Source organism: Erpetoichthys calabaricus, chromosome 2 (genome assembly GCF_900747795.2).
Source record: "Erpetoichthys calabaricus chromosome 2, fErpCal1.3, whole genome shotgun sequence".
In the NCBI taxonomy this organism is placed as follows: Eukaryota; Metazoa; Chordata; class Cladistia; order Polypteriformes; family Polypteridae; genus Erpetoichthys; species Erpetoichthys calabaricus.
Genome location: NC_041395.2, coordinates 55785019 through 55803115, shown reverse-complemented (window position 1 = coordinate 55803115; position 18097 = coordinate 55785019).

Here is an 18097-nt window from a genome sequence, read left to right as displayed (position 1 = left end):
CAACTTATGTGACTAAGGAAGGACTCTCAAGTAACCAAAACTACTTTTTGAAAATATTTTCCAACTCAGCTGTTTAGGAAGTTTTTAATGCTTTCTTTGGCAAATTATTTACAACAACTCAAAAAACTAGCTTAAAAATGATGGCTCACAGTGTTTTATGGTTCTGAATGATTTGGCTTTACTTTGAGCAGACAACCCAAGCAGCCTGTTTTCTGGTTTCTGGATCCCCTTGAACCTTTCTCCATACCCAGATATTAGGTGAAGTCCTGTTTCTTTTGGTGCTAAGAGGAGTAATGCTTTCTGCTTTGTTGTCTCTTCTTTATATCAGTCCTTGGTCATGTAAGTGGAAAGGTATTACTCCAAATTAATTGTGTAGATTTGACTAGGCTGTCCAAAATTCCTGGGACTTCTGATTAACTTCTTGGGTGTCCAGAGGTGGGTAGTAACGAGTTACATTTACTCCGTTACATTTAGTTGAGTAACTTTAAAAAAAAATTGTACTTCTAAGAGTAGTTTTACTGCACCATACTTTTTTTTTATTATTAATTTTATTGTAATCATTCTGTACAAATAGATCAATTTTTACAAAAAATAGGATTGAAAAACAAATCAAACCCCACCCCTGAGAAGGAGAGCATGGCCAAAGGAGTAATACTTAAGGCTTGTAAACATGCCTAAATTATTGAGTTTAATAGGGCAAAAAAGATAAATGGAGAAGGAAAAGAAATGCGGAAATAATTATTTCTTCTTATTCTAAAATATTATTGATTAGACCCTGCCAGGTTTTGAAAAATTTCTGTACAGATCCTCTAACTGAGAATTTCATTTTTTTCCAATTTCAAATAATATAAAACATCGGTTTCCCACTAACTTATCAGAGGAGAGTTAGGATTCTTCCAATTTAACAAAATCAGTCTGCATGCCAAAAGTGTAGTGAATGTAATCACCGTTTGCTTGTCCTTCTCCACTTCAAATCCATCTGGAAGAACACCAAACACAGCTATTAGTGGGTTAGGAGGGATTGTGACCCCAAGGCTGTCTGAAAGGCACTTAAAAATTTTGGTCAAAATGATGTTAATTTGGTGCAGGCCCAAAACATGTGACCCAGTGAGGCAGGAGCTTGGTTGCAGCGTCCGCAGGTTGGATCTTGCCCTTGAAACATTTTGGACAGTTTTAAGCGAGACAGATGAGCTCAATATATAATTTTGAGTTAAATAATTCTATGCTTTGCGCAAATTGGAGCTCGAATGAATTCTCTGCATTGCTACCTTCCACTCCTTTTCTGATATATTAATTAAGAGATCTTCTTCCCAATGTCCTCTTGGATCTTTGAAAGGAAGGGACTCTAATAAAATTTTATATAATGTGGAAATGGTGTCTAATTCCTTGAAATTGAGCAGTATTTTTTCCAGCCTGGTGGAGGGTACGAGATGAGGAAAATTGGGCAGGTTCTGTTTAACAAAGTTTCTAATTTGAAGATAGTGAAAGAAATGTGTAGCTTGAAGGTTAAATTTGGAATGTAATTGTTCAAAGGATGCAAATATATTGTCTATATAAAGATCTCTGAGCATTTTAATCCCAAATTTTTTCCAGATATTAAAAACTGGATATGTTTGCGAGGGTTGAAAGAAGTGGTTCTCCTGCAGAGGTGCCACAGATAAAAGATTTTCCATCTTAAATTGCTTTCTAAATTGTTTCCATGTTCTGAGTGAGTGAAGCACAATTGGGTTATTAGTATATTTGCGATAACTTGCATTTATTGGAGCCCAGAGCAGGGAGTATAAAGAAGTACTGCAGGATTTTACTTCTATTGTGGACCAAACCCGTTTTTGTTCATTTAATTGTGTCCAGGTTTTTATTGCTTGTATGTTTGCTGCCCACTAATAAAACTGAAAATTAGGTAGAGCCATGCCACCTTCTGCCTGAGGTTTTTGTAGGGTCGCTCTTCGGATACATGAATGTTTTGAGTTCCAGATAAATGAGGTTATGGTCGAATCTAATTGCTCAAAAAAATGATTTATTGATATATATTGGAATGCTTTAAAATAAAAAAAAGAAGCTTAGGAAGGACAAGGGGGCTCCGCCCCCTGCTCGCTTCACTCGCCTACCCCCGGCATTGGGTATCCTGAAATACATTAGTCGAGCTCGTTCGTTTTGGAGCCGTGCCCGCTTTGCCCGTGGCATTTCAGACGCGCGTTGTAGGCGCCTGCGTTCATTGATTTTATCCAGACGGGCTCGTGTTTGTATATCCGTCAGTCGAGCTCGTTCGTTTTGAACCCATGCCTGCTGTGCTTCCGCAGTTTCAGATGCGCGTTGTAGGCGCCTGCGTTTATTGATCTTATCCAGGTGGGCTCGTGTTTGTATTGTTGAGCTGTATTGTGTTTGAATTTGGTGTAAAGCGTTCAGCGGTTTGTACAATCCCAAGCAGCACATTATTCCTAACTTCACTCCGCAGTAGTGCCACTCACAATATGGCGAAGACGCCTGCGCCTTCACTCCGCAGTAGTGCCACTCACAATATGGCGGTGACGCCTGTGCCTTCTATACTATGTCGGGTTTCACTATGCTGTGTAGGCGCCTTTGCCTTTCGTACTTTCCCGCGCCTTCTGTACTATCTTTGTGGACCTGTGGGGCCTCCGTAGCCTCTTCCATTTGAATCTGGGCTGCAGCGCAGAATCCTCTTTTTTGTGTGACTGTGTCATTAGTCGTTAGCTATGGGCGCGTTGTTGCTTCATTTCTCATTCACGTCAGTTGAGCTCTTTCGTTTTTGGGCCGTGACTCCTTTGTGCGCGGTGGATACGACTTCGATTGCGGTTTATGAGACGTGCGCTTTACGCGCCTGCGCAGTACGTCTCATGGTCCCATCACTGTATACCTGCGTCCATGCCATCCAGTTTACCATTCTCGGTTAGTAATATGGATATTTATTTTAACAACATTAATTCTTCCGGCTAGAGTGAGATGAAGGGTTGACCATCTATGCAAGTCTTGCTTAATTTTTTCCATACAGACGGCGTAATTTTGTTGATAAAGAGCTTGTTTACTTGTGATATTTACCCCTAGGTATTTAAACTGATCTGCTATGGTAAAAGGTAGGGTGTCCAATCTAATATTATATGCTTGTGAATTCACTGGAAAGAGTATACTTTTATTCAAATTAATTCTGAGACCAGAGATCTTTTGAAATTCGGTAAGTTCTGTTAAAACTGCAGGCACAGTGTTTTCTGGGTCCAATATATATAAAACCATATCATCTGCATATAGAGAAATTTTCTGTTCCAGTCCTTCTCTGATAATCCCCTTTATCTGATTAGAATTTCGACAGTGGACCGCCAGTGGTTCAATGGCGATTGCAAACAGTAGTGGTGACAAGGGGCATCCTTGTCTGGTGCCACGTTCTAGTTTAAAGTACAGTAATCCCTCCTCCATCGAGGGGGTTGCGTTCCAGAGCCACCCGCAAAATAAGAAAATCCGCGAAGTAGAAACCATATGTTTATATGGTTATTTTTGATATTGTCATGCTTGGGTCACAGATTTGCGCAGAAACACAGGAGGTTGTAGAGAGATAGGAACGTTATTCAAACACTGCAAACAAACATTTGTCTCTTTTTCAAAAGTTTAAACTGTGCTCCATGACAAGACAGAGATGACAGTTCTGTCTCACAATTAAAAGAATGCAAACATATCTTCCTCTTCAAAGGAAACAGAGAGGAAAGCAAACAAATCAATAGGGCTGTTTGGCTTTTAAGTATGCGAAGCACCGCCGGTACAAAGCTGTTGAAGGCGGCAGCTCACACCCCCTTCGTCAGGAGCAGGGAGAGAGAGAGAGAGAGAGAGAGAGAGAGACAGAGAAAAACAAAGTCAAAAATCAATATGTGACCTTTGAGCTTTTAAGTATGTGAAGCACCGTGCAGCATGTCGCTTCACGAAGCAGCTGCACACAGAAGGTAGCAACGTGAAGATAATCTTTCAGCATTTTTAGACAAGCATCCGTATCATCTAGGTGTGCGAACAGCCCCCCTGCTCACACCCCCTACGTCAGGATCAGAGAAAGTCAGCGCAAGAGAGAGAGAGAGAAAGTAAGTTGGGTAGCTTCTCAGCCATCTGCCAATAGCGTCCCTTGTATGAAATCAACTGGGCAAACCAACTGAGGAAGCATGTACCAGAAATTAAAAGACCCATTGTCCTCAGAAATCCGCGAACCAGCAAAAAATCCACGATATATATTTAAATATGCTTACATATAAAATCCGCGATAGAGTGAAGCCGCGAAAGGCAAAGTGCGATATAGCGAGGGATCACTGTAGTCTGAACAAATGTTGTTAATACAAACTGAAGCTTCTGGACTGGTGTACAGTAATTTGATCCATGCACAAATATTTGGGCCAAACCCAAATTTCTCTAATGCAGTGAAAAGGTAGTTCCATTTAATCATATCAAATGCTTTTTCTGCATCCAATGATAATAATATCTCTGGGGTGTTTGACTTTGCTGGTAAATATATTACATTAAACAGGCGTCAAAGATTGGAAGATAAGTGTCAGCCTTTAATAAATCCACTTTGATCTTGTGATATTACCAAAGGCAGCACTTTCTCCATCCTTCTAGCTATAATTTTTGAGAGTATCTTAACATCATTATTCAGAAGTGAAATTGGTCACATTGTAACAAGTCCTTATTTTGTTTAGGAAAGACGGTAATTAATGTTTGACGAAAAATTTGAGGTAGAATTTGATTGTCTCTAGCTTCTGTAAATGTTGCTAATAAGAGGGGAGCTAGCTGAGTGGAGAATTTCTTATAAAATTCTACAGGGTATCCATCAGGGCCTGCTGATTTCCGGCCTTGAAGTGACTTTATAGCATCTAGTAATTCTAAAAGGGTCAGAGGTTTATCCAGTTCCTCAGCACTAAAAGTATCTATTTGTGGTATCTGTAACGTATCCAGAAATGTATTAGATTGTCTGTTGTCTTCTTTAAACTCAGTAGAATATAAGGTTTTATAGTAGTCTCTAAATGTGTGTATTATATTTTTATGGTCAATGATTTCATCTCCATTCGTGTTGGTGATTACTGGGATTGCATTGCAAACTTCTTGCTGGTGGAGTTGTTGAGCTAACAGCTTATTAGCTTTCTCTCCGTGTTCATAGTAATGATGTCTTGATTTATAAATAAGTTGTTCAGTTTATTTAGTTGTCAGGATGTTGAGTTCTGTATGCAGAGCCTGCCTTTTCCTATGAAGAGCCTCACTTGGACGCCTGGCTTGTTCTTCATCTATTCTAGTAATTTCATTTCTTAGCTCTGACACTTTCTTGGTTTCTAATTTATTTCTGTGGGAAAGATATGAAAAAAATCTGTCCTCTTAAGAAGGCCTTTAGAGTTTGCCAGAGTGTTCCTGCAGAAACCCCTGAGGGTGTGTTTGTCTCTAGGAAGAAGCTGATTTGTTTGGATATAAATTCTGTACAGTTCTCGTCTGCTAATAGAAGTGGGTTAAGACGCCATCTGTGAGGTGAGTGTGAGGGGCATAATGATTTTAGCTCCAAAACTAGAGGTGCATGGTCGGAGATAACAATTGTGTTGTATTTGCAAGATTTAATCGTAGGCAAGAAATTATTATCTATAAAGAAATAATCAATTCTTGAGTAGCTATGATGCACTGGTGAGTAGAACGAATGTATTCTTGAGTTTGGGTTTAGAAACCTCCAGGGGTCTGATAAGTGGTCGGTTACAAACTGTGTAATTGTCTTTGTAGTGTTAGATGTCGCCCCCCCTGTGGCAGGAGTCCTATCTAAGAGTGGATTTAAAACACAATTAAAGTCCCCAGCCATTATAATTTTATGAGTGTTCACATTGGGAATGGATGTAAATAGATTTTGCATGAATTCCTTATCATCGACATTGGGTGCATAAACATTTATCAAAATCAATTTAACAGCTAAATAAGTTGCCCATGACCATCACATATCTCCCTTCAGGATCCGATACTACATCTGATACTACAAATGGGACTGTTCTATGTATTAGAATTCCCACACCTCTAGTTTTCATTGTAAAGCTGGAATGGAACATTTGGCCAGTTCAGTCTTTTTGTAGCCGGAACTGATCCTTGCTTAGTAAGTGGGTCGCGTGCAAAAATACTATTTTAACGTTTAAGCTTGTTAGGTGAGAGTATTCTTTCTTTCTCTTTAATTCGTGATTCAGGCCTTTAACATTCCAGCTCACAAAATTAACTGTCCCATCATGGAGACATTGATTCTGAACTTTTAATGTCATTTTATAGTCCTAACTGATAGTGAGGCAGTTTTAATCTTAATTTCCGATTTCCCCACGAGTTATTGCCATACAGCCTACTGTTGCGTTGATAGTTATAATTATAAGGATTAAAAGTATAGATTAGATATAGCCTGCTCTCCTTCTCTCCCCCCTTATCCCCCCCCATTTTGTCCCATTTTTTTTTCCCCACATGAGACTAGACTGTACTTCACAATGTCCCAGTCCTCTGACATACCGTGAGACAGAGCACGTCCAAAACAAAACAAGTAGCCCCCCCCCCCCCCCCACCCCGCAGCGGTGTTTGAGAATTAAAAAGTAGAGATATCTATTGCAGCTGAAGTCTAAACACTATCTGCCAAAAATATAATATAATATATAAAAGTGGTCTAGGATAAGCATAGTAAATCCTAATGCAATAATAGAAATAACAATAAACCAAGGGTATGATGTTAAACAGTCTCCTTTAGGGTAGTAAAAGAAAAAAAAAAAAAAAAACCCTACTTTAATTACTTCCACACTCTCACGTCTATAACTGTAATTAAAACATAAACAAATAGCATCCAAGTAAAGAAAAGGATGTATCATTATAATACCTGTATCTTTACAAGTGGATCAGACAGCAGGTGATAACTCCTACCCATGCCATGACAGGATACGGCTCATTATTGACTTTCAAAAGGGAACAGCTTCTTTAATTCCTTTTCAGCTTCCTCCTTGCTTGAAAATATGTAATATTGGCCATGAACTTCCACTTTCAGTTTGGTGGGATACAAGAGGCTGTATTTGATATCGGCTTTCCGTAACAGCTGTTTAATGTTGAAGAAGGCTGCCTGTTTTGCAGCTGTAAAAGGTGAGAAGTCAGGGAAGATACGAATGAGATTATGTTCAAATATAATCTCTTGCTTGTGTCTGAGAAGTGCCATCACATCGAGTTTACATCGTAATCGCTCAAAGCGAACAATAAAAGACCTAGGTTTAAAGGTATTTGATCTGCGTATACGATAAGCTGCTGCTATCTCGGTATCTGATTTAAAGTCATCTCCAATTATTTTAGAGAGTAATTCTACTGCAAATTTCACTGGGTTTGTACTTTTTGCGTTTCTCAGGTAGACCTTCGATTCTAATATTATTCCTTCTGCACCCATCTTCCAGGGCTGCAAGTCTGTCTCCGAGTTTATTGCATTCGGAATTCGCAACTGTAGCTTTTTCATCGGCATTAGATGCCAATTGTTTCGCTGTTTCAATTTGAGCCGTGAATGCCTGCTTAACGTTATCCAGCTGATCGGCAAGTTTTTTCAGTTTGGATCTATTTTCTTCAGTGTGTTCCTCTAATTTCCCCAATATACCTTTAAAGATTGCGTCAAAACGATTAAATAGACACATTTCCCGGTCTTTGTTATCCTTCTTAAGCCCATTCTTAAGCTCACTTACAGTCGTGGCAGTGGCCAGTGTTGCGATCATCTCTTTTAGTTCGGACAGATCGTTTCGACTTTCGTGCTCCGTGGGTGGAATTGCAGCCAATGCTTTGGCTCGCGAAGACTAGATGAGAGCACGTACTGCAGGGCCTTTTCTAGTTTCAAATGATCTTCTTCTGAAATCGGCGATCCATCATGACCTGCATCACTTGCACCCTCGCTCCCATTTTCGCTCTCGACTGGAGACGATGCATTGGAGCGGGGTCCTAGGAAGTCTGCGCATTCGTCTGCCAGTTCCAAGTCAGTCTCCGAGAGGCCGTACCTCATACTTGGGCTTGATGTCTGTCTAGACTTTGATGTAGTTTTAAGTTTCTTTTCCGGTTCTTTCTGACCTCTCTTCTTGTTGCTCATGTTTATATACTGTAGTGGAAGCTCCTCGGGTCGGATAAATACAGGATACCTCTAAATAATAAGAAATACATGAGAAAATAAAGCCGCTGCTAACGGAGCTCCACTTCAGACGTCCATCTCCTGTAACGGACGAGACCAACACCATACTTTTTACCTTTACTTGAGTACATTTGTGAAGAAGAAACGCTACTCTTACTCCGCTACATTGGGCAACACTCGAATCGTTACTTTTTTTCCATTAGATACAGTACGCTATATTTTTGCCAGAGAGAATCCGCTAGTGGATCTACTGCATGACTGTTTCACCAATCAGACATAGCAACAATAATCACATGACTCCATTTCATAAATTAGACATAGCCATGCAGTCACATGACCATAGACAAACTGTCACATCCTAGCAGCACAAATTCCTCACAGACAGTGGACAGGGAAAGAAAGAATACTGTACATGAAAAATGAAAGCCAACTCACTGGGTTTGAGTGAAGAACAAGCACGTTTTAACCAAACATGCACAGGCACAGACAGTCATGGTAAAGTGAGACTTCTTGTATGTGCACAAGCTGCCTTGTTCTAATGTTATTTTCTATCAGCTGTGCTATTTGGAGGGCAAGTGAATATGCAGTATTATACTGTCAGTGTACAGCAGGGGTTCCCACACTGTTTTCAGCTTGCGAACTACTTTTAAAATGACCAGATCAAAATGATCTACCTACATTAAAAATGATATATATATATACTGTATATATACTGAGTATATTTTATACATAAAATATATGTTGTCGTACCTTGCATAACTGAATAACCCTTATGGCACAATAACAATTCAATACATTCATGGTCACTACAGTATTTGGATTTAATAATCTTCATGTGGGAAAAGGCTGACTCGCAGAAATAAGCAGAGTCGAATAATGCAGTCAAGGAGGCAGCACATTTGCTCATGTTTGGGTACTTTTCCTCTGTGAGTAAGTTCCAAAACTGTCCATGAGCCCCCATACTTCAGATGAATGTCATCCTGTAGTGTGAAAATCACATCCTCCACTGTAGAGGAGTTTTAGGTGAAACAGTGTTGCAATTTTTGATGTGGGTGAATCACCCTCAACATCTTCCCTAAATGGATAGCACTTAAATGTTGCGATTGGCTCAAGTAAAGCTGAGTCTTGGAACCATCTGTCAAAGTCTGACAGACAATTTTCAATCTGCTCTGTGTAGCGTATGCTGTCAAGTTGCGCACACGCCTTCCATTGCATCTCCAGCTCTGACGCGAGGTTTTGGATGTTCCCCAAATCAAGGCACTGCAGCTTTGAGGACAGATGTTGCATTTTTCATTTGAAAGCATTAACTGAGCTAATCATATTGACCATGGTTTTCTCTTTTCCTTGCAGCTGTAAATTAAGCTCATTCAACATGTTGGTCAGATCGGAAAAAAAATGCCAAGTCTAGCAGCCATTGATCGTTATTAAATTGCTTGTATTCTGCATGTTTAATGACAAGGAGAAACTCCTTTTTCTCCGGCCAGGGGTCTTGAAATCTCAGCAGGAATTTCTTCCTAGCCATCTGCCTCAACGAAGGCCTCTTTTATCATCTCTCCATCTTGGAAGGACTTCTTATGCTTAATGATCGAGTGACTCACCCGGAATGATTCTTCTGTGTGTCTGCCTTTCCTTTTGAATTCAGCTGAGTGAAAAATGACGGCTGTCTGATTAACTGCGATTTTAGTTCCCTCTCTTTTCTCTTTCTCAGATTGCTTTTCAGAAGGAGGTCAGTTTCGTAGTTTTTATGAACAGTTTGAAAGTGTCTTTCCACATTTTCCTTCTTTGGAATAGCAATGATAGATTGACAGATCAGGAAAACGCACCTCGATTGTGACACAGTGAGAGAAAAAAATCCTCTTCCAAGTCCACATCCAGCCTATACCCAAGCCACAATTTTTTTTTTAAATTCCTTCTTTAGTCGATATAAATTGGAAGGCTAACTAGGTCACTTAGGTAGCCGGAGTTTTGCAGTAGCTTGCTCATTTGATCGTGCGTGCGGGATGAAAAGAGATCTCAGACTGGCCGCCCTGTATGTCAGTCAAGTGGTAAATGCCATAGGGAGGATATATAGACTAACATTTAAAAAAAAATTTTTTTGAATGCAACGCGATCTACCTGCACTACCTTTCCGATCTACAGGTTGTTCACAATCAACGTATTGGGCACCCCTCGTGTACAGTATATCTTGTCACTGTAATTAGTTTGCACTGTTCAAACATACATGTTACCTACTGTAGGTATTGGCTTCAAAAGCTTTGTTGTGAAAAACTGAGATTTGGAACTTTGTATTACAGCAGAGTCTCGATTATCCAACATCCCACTGCAAAAAAAAAACAAAACAAAAAAAAAAACGCATCAATCGGCAACAAGTTGCGAGAGTGAGCGTAGTCTATTTTTTGTTGCTCCCGACTCTACCACAGCTAATTACAGTGGAACCTGTTTACGAGCATAATTCGTTCCGGAAACGTGCTTACAGTCCAAAGCACTGGTACAGTAATCCCTCCTCCATCACGGGGGTTGCGTTCCAGAGCCACCCGCGAAATAAGAAAATCCGCGAAGTAGAAACCATCTGTTTATATGGTTATTTTTATATTGTCATGCTTGGGTCACAGATTTGCACAGAAACACAGGGGGTTGTAGAGAGACAGGAACATTATTCAAACACTGCAAACAAACATTTGTCTCTTTTTCAAAAGTTTAAACTGTGCTCCATGACAAGACAGAGATGACAGTTCCGTCTCACAATTAAAAGAATGCAAACATATCCTCCTCTTCAAAGGAGTTCATAGGGCTGTTTGGCTTTTAAGTATGCGAAGCACCGCGGCACAAAGCTGTTGAAGGCAGCAGCTCACACCCCCTCCGTCAGGAGCAGAGAAAGAGAGATAGAGACAGACAGAGTTTGTTTTTCAAAAGAAAATGAATACGTGCCCTTCGAGCTTTTAAGTATGCGAAGCACTGTGCAGCATGTCATTTCAGGAAGCAGCTGCACAAAAGATAGCAACGTGAAGATAATCTTTCAGCATTTTTAGACGAGTGTCCATATCGTCTAGGTGTGCGAACAGCCCCCCTGCTCAATCCCCCTACGTCAGGATCACAGAAAGTCAGCGGAAGAGAGAGAGAAAAGTAAGTTGGGTAGCTTCTCAGCCATCTGCCAATAGCGTACCTTGTATGAAATCAACTGGGCAAACCAACTGAGGAAACATGTACCAGAAATTAAAAGACCCATTGTCCGCAGAAATCCGCGAACCAGCAAAAAATCCGCGATATATATTTAAATATGCTTACATATAAAATCCGCGATGGAGTGAAGCCGCGAAAGGCGAAGCGCAATATAGCGAGGGATTACTGTATATCAAAGCGAATTTCCCCTTAAGAAATAATGGAAACTCAGATGATTCGTTCCACAACCCAAAACGATTCATATAAAAATGACTTAATACAAAATACAAAGTAAAAATACATAAAACAAATTAACCTGCACTTTACCTTTGAAAAGAATCATGGCTGGTGTGAGTGAGTTTCTAAACTCTTGTGGGATTCCACCCAACGGGACGACATGCAGAAGAGCGTCCCAAAGCAATCACAGTCTCCCAGCACTGTAGCAGTTTGCCGTAAAAGCGAATCCGAAAAGATTGCGGACATTGCTATAAGTGTCTGCCATTGATGGGTGATACAAGGAACAAGGAACGTTATAAATGCCCTGCGCACTAACCTGGCCACGACCCTGCTGGACTGCTGTGCCTGTGTATAGGAGAGTGGCAGATCCCGCTACAATAAATAACTGCGCTGTTTCTGTTTCAAGCTGAATAAAGCTGGTGTTGCTAAAGTACTGAGACTCAGCTTCATGTTTTCAGGTGCAAGACGGGGACTCGCACGTCACAGCACACACGTCACAGCACAAACACACACATGCAGTTACAATGCTGTAGTAAACAGTATACACTCGTACGGATGTTGACTATATGAGTGACGGAGTTAAGGCTCTAGAAACTGCAATTAAATACATTGAGCAACAACAAGAAGCTGCAGGAACTGAAATAATGATACTGCAAAGATGGCGATACTTGGCAGCGAAGAAACTGCACTCGTCAGGAAAGCAGACTACGATCAAAAATTTCTTTAAATCATCACAGGACTGAACTTTTTAAGTACAGTACATACTGTATTTAACTTCAGACAATTCTGTAACTGTAAGTTCATTTTTTCAGTTAATTTTTTCTGTTGTTTTGTTGTAAAATATGATTATTAGTTTCGTAATGTGTAAAATTATAACATAGTTTGACGTTTAATAGGCTTTTTCTTAACACCTCTTATTAATCCGACATTTTCGCTTATCCGACGTTCTGCCGGCCCGTTTATGTCAGATAAGCGAGACTCTACTGTATTTGTGCATCTTTATTTTGTAAAGATGTGATTTATTTTTACTCATTTTTTATTTTATTATTTGGAAAGAGCAGAATTTGCACATTATTTTATATTTTTGTCTGTCTTATTACATTTCTAAAAAATAAATAATTTATTATGATCAAACAGTTACTCAGTACTTGAGTAGTCTTTTCACCAAGTACTTTTTTACTCTTACTTGAGTAATTTTTTGGATGACTACTTTTTACTTCTACTTGAGTAATATTATTTTGAAGTAATGCTACTCTTACTTGAGTACAATTTTTGGCTACTCTACCCACCTCTGTGGGTGTCTCCTTCTTTAGTGACTTCTGGTCCTCTCTGGCCCTCTCTTGAAAACAACAACAACAGCAACATTTATTTTTATACCATATTTTCATACAAATGATGTAGCTCAAACTGCTTTACAACATGAAGAAAGAAAAATGAAAAAATATAAAAATTAAAAAATTAGGCAATACTAATTAACAAAGAATAAAGTAAGGTCCAATGGCTACGGATGACAGAAAAAAAAAAAACTCCGGAGGCCTGGAGAAAAAAATATAATCTGCAGGGGTTCCAAGGCCATGAGACCACCCACCCCACTGGGCATTCTGCCTAACATAAATGATCTCAATCAGTCCTCATGTGGAAGAATTAGATGATGATGGTCAAGTGGACATTTGGTGTTCAGTCCATCAATGTGGGGACTGCACAGTGCTTTGATCAGGTGGTGGTGCCACAGATCACCACTAAGAAAAACCAGGAGGAGAACAGCAAAGAAAGTAGGGTTTAGTGCGGATTTTGGAGCCATGAAAAAACTGATAATTAAATGCATATAAAGAATATCGGGGTTACACTAAAATGATGCTATGAGAAAGCCATGTTAAATGGTAAACTGTACCACATTTTAGGTGCATAACAGCAGAATGCTGCCTCACCACTTCTTTTAAGTTTATCTCTTGGAAATATAAGCAGACACTCATTATAAGATCTAAGGTTGCGATTTGGAGTGTAAGGTAAGAGGCATTCCGAAATATAAGATGAAGTGAGATTATTTAATGTTTTGTAAACCATAAGCAGTATTTTAAAGTCAATTCTAAATGGCAAAGGTAAACAGTGTAGTGACATCAGAACAGGAGAGTTGTACTCAGATTTTCTTTTCTAAGTTAAGATTCTGGCAGCTGCATTCTGCACTAGTTGCAATCGATTGATGTCTTTTTTGGGTAGTCCTGAGAGGAGTGCATTGCAGTAATCTAGTCGACTGAAAACAAAAGTGTGAACTAATTTTTTAGCATCTTGCAAAGTTATAAGGGGTCTAATTTTTGCTATATTTCTTAAGTGAAAAGAGAGACGAACATGCTTTGAGGCATCTGGAGTTCTTTTTCCTCTCCCATATAGTTTTCCCTGTGTTACTCATGGGAGGAAGAGTGAACTATGACACCTGTTACAGACTTCTGATAGGTAATGTCCAAATAAATGGCAAGGTCATTGCCCATGATTAGTTGCAGATTAGTACATCCAAATAAATAGAAACACTTTGTTCTACAGTACTTCTTGCAGTGCTATACATCTGTGAAATGGTGGCACTTTAAGGATGTGGCTCTCAAATGTAAGTATGTGGATTTAAAATTAATTTAATAAATTTTATATATATATATATATATTGTAGCAGATATAGCGCTTGTCCACCTCTCGAACCCTCAGGTACCACTCTGATGACCAGGTGAATGTATAAATGTTATTTATTTTACAAATAAATCGTGCACAAAGTACTCTCCACACCACTCGCATATAAATCACAATTCTCTAAATACCAAAACTCTCCTCCTCGCCCAGACACTCGCTACCCTACCTCCCAGCTCTGCTCAAATGTCTGGGCTTACCTAGAGTCCTTTTATAGCCTTTGACCCGGAAGTGGCTCCTGGCCAAACCCCCAAGTCCTTATCCCTTCCGGGTCAGGGTAAACAGTCCTTTTCATCCCGGGAGCGCGCTGCTTCCTCTAGTCACGTGACTGACACGCACTCCCGGGTTATAGGGCATGCAAGAGCCCACTAGCCCCCCTACAGCGACTCCTGGCGGCCCCCAAGGTATCCAGCAGGGCTGTGTCACAACACTCCAAAGTCCATGAGGCCCTGCTGGAACTCAGGGCACGAATATGCTGTCCGGAGGGCTCCTCCTAGCAGCCTGGGGGGTGGCGACCGGAGTCCATAGCCGGTCGTCCATCACAGTCCCTCCCCCTTAGCGACGACCAGTGGGGCGGAGCGTTGATTCCCGCGAGGGACGTCCTCCTCCAGGAGGACGCGAGATCCGGGCCGTGGTTCTGCTGTCTAGTTCCCCCAGCGAACCTTGGGGGAACGGTGTATCTGTAATTCCACCGCTCCCCTGTCCTCCGGGGACAACTACGCCACACGTGGCCCGGTTGCCGGCAGTTGCAGCACCGCCGACGTCCTCCTGTTGGCCTCTCTTCCCGAGACCGGAAACACCTCGGGAATTCCGTTAGCTCCACCCTGTCCTCTGCCAAGGAGGGTTTAACGGCCGCTTTGCCGCTCTCCTCCCTTTTCTTCAGTCTGTCAGGAGACCCTCGTTTTAATTCGGGGACCTCCTGCTTTCTCTGGGGCTTGTGCACAGCGTGAGGCTCTCTATGGCAAAGAGAGAGCCTCTTTGCTGTTTGCACACCCGTTGTCCTATGTAAACTCGGAGGCGGCGTCATTAGTACCGTATCGCTCCGGGTAACGGCACTACTGAGCTGCACCGGGGTGATCGGTACTTCCCCCGCCCCTTCAGTAACAAGCAACAACCCCCTCTTCACGCGGGTCGGGCTCTTACGGTCCGCGTTATCCCGGAGCGGCGTCTGATACCGCCGCCCCGGTTCTATCGGATCGCTGCCCAACCACTCCGTCATTGTGCCACACTCGACTGTCGGATTCACAGTGCTTTGGCAGCCGCTACTTTTTAAACATGGTGCCGGTTCACACTGCGTCCCCTTATTATATACGGCGCAGATTTCACTCACCTGCACCGCCGAATCAATCGAGGCCGGGGCTTCACGGCCTAACCGCCGAAGGTATTCATGCAGTCTCCTCAGCGGCGCTTCGACCGTGGCTCCCAGCTCCTCCAACCGTCTCCTCAGGTCCACGATCCCCTGAAAGAAACCCATTACGGGGTCGATTACCTCTTCGAGATCCCGTACAGTCATATAGTTCATTAATTCGGTTGGAGGCAAGGTAGCTTCCGCGTTCCCCTTACCTTCCAGCTGGGAGCCAATGGACACGTCCGCGTCTGGCACGTGTTCTGCTGATGAGCGCAAGGGCTCCTGGGACATGGAGTCTTTAGAGGAACGGGTAGCCTCCCGCGGCTGGCTGCGGTTTGCCTTTTTAACTTTGCCGGCAGACACTACAGTCACTTCCCGCCCCTCTTTACCTTCATCTACTGTTGGCGCTGCTTCGCTCGCCGCCCCCTTCCCCTTCAGGGAGCGCAGACGCGTCGGGGAAGTATTCGCCTCGCCGACGGCTCCCAACTGCTCTTCTTCCTGGTTGCCGGCGCGCGAGGTCACGTGGACATCCTCAGCCAATGGACTCCCTTTCCGCGGACGCCTAGACTGGCTTGCTTTCTTTCCTTCGCGGCCATCTTGTCTAGGTGTGAGGCGGGCGTGCTCTTTGTCCGCTTCGTGCAGACAGGCCCCTGCAAAACAAGTAACAAATACTCCCGGCGTTTCGGGCATTGCTCCAGCACATACCTCGGAACGTTGGCGATCACGCTCCAACTCCCTGTAGTAATCTTCGGGAGTTGCCATCCGGCAATGTTCCGACTGCCGCCCTGCTCGGGTTTGCGTGGCCTTAAGCTGCTCCCGATCTTCCTCACTGCCTGTCAGGTAAGTCCACAGCGTCTCCACTGGATCTGGAACTGAAGTCTTCTGGGCAATTCCAGCCTTCTTCCCGGATTTCTTCCCCATGGTTGTCTGCTGTAGCGCTCTCAGTCGCGGGTGGAGTTTTCACCTCCGCAGTTACTTGAGGGACCTTCTTAGGGTTCTCTGCCACAACAACTTTAATTTGAAATGCAGATCCTCTGCCTCCAGACGGCCAGAGTATCCTGCCGACTACGCCAGTGTAGCAGATATACACTGCCCCCAAGGTATCCAGAAGGGCTGTGTCACAACACTACAAAGTCCATGAGGCCCTGCTGGAACTCGGGGCACGAATATGCTGTCCGGAGGGCTCCTCCTAGCGACCTGGGGGTGGCGACCGGTCGTCCATCACAATTTATATATATATATATATATATATATATATATATATATATAGTCACACACATGAACATGGGAAGTAGTTTAAGGGCTTAGGTCGGAGTAAGATGCAGAGTCTGGGGTTAATTAATTGCACTAATGCCTTTTCTCCCTCTTCCAGACCCCCAGGAGGAAAGCCAGCCTAAACCCCCCCCCCCCCCCCCCCCACTTCTGGCAGCAGTTCACACACCCCTACTGAGTCCATTTCCGCCTGAGGACCCGCCTCTTCCTGTCCTCCAGCTATAAAACCCAATCATTTCTCTCCTTTAGTCAGTTTATGTTAGGACTCAGTCTTGGATGATTATTTGTTTGAACTTCTTTTTGCTTGTAACCTACAATATATGGGGTGGAATCCCCAAATCTTTATCTTGCTTTTGTCTCTCATTACAATATATGTATGTATGTATGTATGTATGTATGTATGTATGTAAAATCAGCGACTCATTCCGCTTATAATTGAATTCCATTCTCATTAAATTATTAAATCTGCTCTTATTTTGTAATCAAACAGACAGAAGAGTTCAATTTAGTTTAATGATGAGGAGGATTTTACTTTTTTCTGTCTTTTATTTAAAAATTTTACTTAATTGTCCTTAGATTTTGCATTTAATGATGAGTAGAACGGATGGAGGTGCAGAACACTAGGGAACAACTGTTTCAGTTTCATTTTTACCTGTGTGCCTCAATAATAACTTTTTAAACTAAATGAAGGACCAGATCTTCAATGAGGAAACCATGTCCTCTTGAAAAAACCAAAAGACACCAGATTTGGGATACAATTTATAATTCTAGCCAGACTAGATGTTTTAATTTTTCTTTTAAAAGGAAAAGAACAAGAAGAAATTGTGTTTTTACTATGCTTATTTTAACTTAACATGATTAAATTCATCAGTACAGTGGATCCCAGCTGCTACTTTAAAATGAGTTACTCAACAAGAACATTGGGGCACATGACATTAGAAGCTTTTTCTTTACACAGAGTACCATAGACACATTAAATAAGTTGCCAAGTAGTGAGGTAAGAATAACAAATTGGGGACCACATCTTTTGGGGTTGCCCTTCTGTTTTCTACTTTTTGGATCTTTGTATCTCTCGCACCAACATTCTGTCCTTGTTTACTGTGTATCTCTCCTTTCACATATTTTTATGCTTCTGGTTCTTGCTGCTCTTTATCACACCTTTCTGATGAAGTTTTTTCTCTTGGGGGACCATTATTGCAAAGGCAACAGTGGTTTCAAAATGTAAGGACCCCAACACCCTTTCTCCTTTTTATAATACAGCTGATCATGGAACT